This window comes from Schistocerca americana, chromosome 3 (genome assembly GCF_021461395.2).
Source record: "Schistocerca americana isolate TAMUIC-IGC-003095 chromosome 3, iqSchAmer2.1, whole genome shotgun sequence".
Taxonomy (NCBI): domain Eukaryota; kingdom Metazoa; phylum Arthropoda; class Insecta; order Orthoptera; family Acrididae; genus Schistocerca; species Schistocerca americana.
In genome coordinates this window covers 87,829,222-87,834,028 of record NC_060121.1, presented here as the reverse complement: position 1 = coordinate 87,834,028, position 4,807 = coordinate 87,829,222, and the positions used below count along the sequence as shown (strand labels likewise).

The window sequence follows — 4,807 nt, the reverse complement described above, 5'->3', positions numbered from 1 at the left end:
CGATGCCGACCACGTCCGCCAGTGGATGACCGCCTCCCTGTTTTTGTCACTGCGCGTGAAGAGGACGACACGATAGAGAAAATCACGGTTGCAGAAGTCGATCTGCAGCTCCGTCGCTTCAGCCCCAAGAAGGCGGGTGGCACGGATGGTGTAACCAACTGCCTGTTGAGTTTGCTACCCCCAGAGGTACACCAGTCTCTGGCGGACATCTTCAACAGCATCCTTCGCTCTGGGACTTTCCCTTCCTCGTGGTTGCCATCCGCAAGAGCAGCAAGGACCCACGTCAGGCAGCCAACTACCGGCCGATCAGCGACCTCCAGTCCCTCTCAAAAGTCTTTGAGAGGTTGTACGTGGAGCGGCTTTTACGCCAGGTGACGGAACAGCAACTCATCCCCCAGGAACAGTTCGGGTTCCGGAGCGGCCGCTCGACCACCCAGTAGCTGTTGCGCCTCCTGGAGTAGGCGATGCGAGCGCTGGAGACGCGGGAGTACCTAGGGGCGGTGCTTCTCGACGTCTCCGAGGCCTAAGACTGTGTGTGGCACGACTGCCTCGTGTACAAACTTTATGTACACTGGGTGCCGACGTCGCACGCGGTCCTACAGCGCTCGTATCTATCGGGGCGCACATTCCACGTCCGAGCAGATGGTGGCACATCCGGCAGATTCGAGCGGGAGTGCCGTAGTGGTCGGTTCTCGGACCCCTGATATACTCTCTGAACACCGCCGACCAACTTCACACAAGCTCTCATGTGAATCCTGCAGAACTAGCACTCCTGAAAGAAAGGGTACTGCGCAGACATGGCTTAGCCACAGTCTGGGGATGTTTCCATAATGAGATTTTCATTCTGCAGCGGAGTGTGCGCTGATATGAAACTTCCTTCTTTCAGGAGTGCTAGTTCTGCAGGGTTCGCAGGAGAGCTTCTGTAAAGTATGGAAGGTAGGAGACGAGATACTGGCAGAAGTAAAGCTGTGAGGACGGGGCGTGAGTAATGCTTGGGTAGCTCAGTTGGTAGAGCACTTGCCCGAGAAAGGCAAAGGTCCCGAGTTCGAGTCTCGGTCCGGCACACAATTTTAATCTGCCAGGAAGTTTCATATCAGCGCACACTATGATGCAGAGTGAAAATTTCATTCTGGAAACCTCGGTGTCACACTGGACAGGTTCCTGACGTGCCTGCCCATCGTCCGCGACGTCAGAGGGAAAGCAGTGGGGAGACTACGTGCGCTGTACCCGCTGCTCAACCCCTCGTCTGCACTACTTCCACTCCACGGCCTCTCCATGCACCTGGCCTCGGTACGACCGGTTCTGGAATATGCGGCCGTGGAGTGGGGTAACACAGCAGCGACACACATTGCGACGCTCCAACGCATCCAGAATAGGGCGCTGCGACTTGTGCTCCACAAGCCGCCTCGCTACCCCACGAGGCTGCTCCACGAGGAAGCAGGCACACCTTTCCTGCGGGATCACTTCCGGAAAATCACCAGGGTGTTCTACAACAACGCAGAACACTCTGACAGCGGTCTAATTCGTGGGCTGGGCCAACAGGTCCACTACAGGCCTACAAGACGCTGGCCCGACCTACTGCGGGAGTAGTCCTCTCCCGCAGTCCCGATGAAGATACAAAGAGCGTCTCTATAGCCAGCGACGCTCACTGAGGACAGCTCGTCAAGGCAGGTCCCACTGCCAACACCACAGGTCAGCGCAGGAACACCAGCTCCGCTGATTACACTGCCTCTACATCTGAAATATGTCGCCAGTGTTTTACAGCGAGCGAGCGAGCCTAGCAGCCAGTCGCCGACTGACCACGGTAGATGTTGACCGCAGTAGGCATCGAAACGTGAGGAAGGAGAAGAAGTTTTATATATGGACCACGGCAATTCAGCCCAGACGTTTTCATTAATCAAATGGGAATACCTGGGGCAAGGCGACTTTTCTCTCAAGGCACACTCTGAGTAAGCTTAGAGGACCGGCATTTGAAGCTGACTGCCACCCACTTACATTTCGCGTAAGGACTGTGAGGATAAGGTCAGAGAGAGCAGGGCTCGCGCGGATACGTACAGTGAGCAGCCAGGACGTTTCGACCTCTGCCCACCGCTACGTACGACGCCGGCTGGTGTCGGTGCGGGCACGTGACGCGATAACAAAAGTGTGTAAACGGAGCAGACACGGACGCGAGACCACCCTAGCCAAGATATGGGCTGAAAGCGGGAAATCCGCTGAGTAAGCGACTTTGACAAACGGCCATTTGTTATTACGAAGAGCCTGTGAACGTGTATCTCGAAAACGGCGAAGCTGATTGACTGTATACTTGCGGCTACGGAAAAGAGGTACGACAGCGAAACTGCAACTAGGTGCTAAATGGTTGGACGTCCGCGACTCTTCAAAGAACGTGTGGTTCGGTGGGTTGTCTGTTCTGTAAAGTAGGATAGATGGTGATCCGTGGCATCTCCGCTGCAAGAGCGCAGTGCTGATGCACGCACAGGTGTTTCGGAGCACACCGTGCATCGCACACTGATGAACATGGATCTCCGCTGCAGTCCACCCCTACGTGTTCACATGTTGACCCAAAGGGGTCGTCGATTACGCTTCCAGTGAGCACGGGGCCATCGGGATTCGATGGCCGATCAACAGAAACATGTAGTCTCTTCGGGTGAATCACATTTTTGCTACACTAGGTCGGTGGTCACCTCCACAAACGCCGTCAACGTGGTGAAGGGTGGCTCGAAATGTGCAGTGCGCCACGGACGCAGGCCGAGGGGAGCAGTATTAAGCTATGGGAGACATTCTCCTGGTCCTGCGTAGGACCTGTGGTAGTAACCGAAGGCACGCAGCCAGCTGCAAACCACCTGCTGCCCTTCATGCTTGATGTCTTCCCCGATGACGATGCCACCTTTAAACAGTATGACTGCCCGTGACTCGGAGCCAGAACCGCGCTGCGGTGGTTTGGGCAGCATTGTAGTGAACTCACGTTGATGTCTCTGCGAATAGATTCACCTGATATAAATCCTATGCAACCCGTATGAGTCGCTATCGGGCGTCATCACCGCGTACATACATCAGCGACCTGTTATTTACGAGAATAACATGACCTGTGCGTAGACACATAATGCGACGTACTTGCACAAACCTGCCAAAAAACTATCGGCTCCCTGATACGCAGAATCGGTTATGTATTTCGTTCCGAGACAGACAGAAAGCTATTAAGCAGGTGTTCATAACGTTTTGGCTTGTCATTGTGTAGATAATTGATTTTGGCTAGCTCTATTTGCGAGTGGAACAGGAAGGGAAATGATTAGTAGTGGTACAGAGAACCCTCCGCTACTGACCGTACGGTGGGTTGCGGAATACTATGTAGATGCAGATGTAGATGTACATTTCTTTGGGCCGCTTCATGTTACCTGCTAATATGTTTCACACAAAACGAATAAATTTTCCAGACGTAATCTTTGAGAAGTCTTAAGCTGCTCTGCGGTCTCGCATTTCTTCCTGACTTCCATACCACCGAAATAAACTTAAAATTTCACAGTTGTATTTCTTGTGGGATGGCAGTGCCATAGAATTTGTTTAATGGCATCACATTCACCATCTACTGTACTATTTACTATGATTTCCACGGTTGTAATTTCCAACTTCGGTCATTTTATAGTCGTTAAAAGTACTGACAACACAGCAATAATCAACGTTAATGAAATGAACGTAGGCTTAAATCCATTTTATCTACTTTATTGACAGTTGTTGTATTTTCAGCACATTTAACCACTTTAAAAAGACCGAAGGTCGAAATTACAATCGTGGTAATTGTAACAAATAGTATCGTCCATAGCTAAAACAATGAAATTGAATAAAGGTAGAGAGAGAAATTATTTCGTAACTATTAAGACAATCTTTTCCTTACTATTGTATACAATAACCTACACGACTAGGGAAGAGTTGCCAAAATTTAATCATTTTTGAGATTTGGTTTACTATAGTCTAAACAGCCAGTTATCAAGATATTTAAACAATGCCATGCTCAACTGTGGGACGCTGTTCTCGGTATCAGATTTAAGGAACTAAAAATCTTGGAAAACTAAAACACACTACATCTAATTTTCTAAACATCTGCAAATGATACAACTTAAGTATCTGGTTTCTTAATATGTGTAAGTGTGCGCATGAACTTTAACATCCTTATAATCTATATCCCTGACCTGAAAGATATCTGTCAGTCTAAGTTTAAGGAAATGTCCCATGTTTTAGTTCTCACAACACCATTTGCTGCCACCACGACACAACTTCCTCCCTCCTTTTCCCATCCCTGTCCACTTCGCAGGAGTGCAGGAGTCCACATTTCTTTACTTCATGCGTCTGGTCACTTCTTCCTTTCGCTGTTTCTAAAAGACTCACTGCACCATTCCTGTATTTTAGGAATGATTTTCTGTGGGGGTTTCCGCACAGAGTCTCGAAAATACTTCCTTTTCACAGGTCGAGCTGTAGCTCCATTCGTATTCTCCTTTGCTTGGACGGAAATCTTCAGCCCACTTTTTGTCTGCCATTGCTTCTTCTGCACTGAAATTCTGGGGCAAACCGACTCGTTGTGCAAAGTCTAACGCAAGTTTTCTTACGTCCGAAAAGCGTGAATCCAACATTATCTTTTGAAATGTAAGAACATATGACTGCGATTCGTTTTCAGTTTCGCTGGAAAACATTTTTGTATCCCCGTTAGCAATTTTCTTTTCATTTTCAGCATGCCTCTCCATAGTTAGCTTAGGAACATTTTATATTCGTTCACATACATTCAATCCGTGATTGCCAGTTAAATATACTGTTA

At 49.3% G+C, this 4,807-nt stretch overlaps 1 non-coding gene across 1 annotated transcript; it reads left to right on the top strand.

Annotated features, from left to right (window-relative positions):
• Nucleotides 1–989: 989 nt before the first annotated feature.
• On the top strand, nt 990–1,064 carry Trnas-aga. The gene has a single exon. It is a non-coding gene; the product is annotated as a tRNA-Ser (tRNA).
• The last annotated feature ends 3,743 nt before the right edge of the window (nt 1,065–4,807 follow it).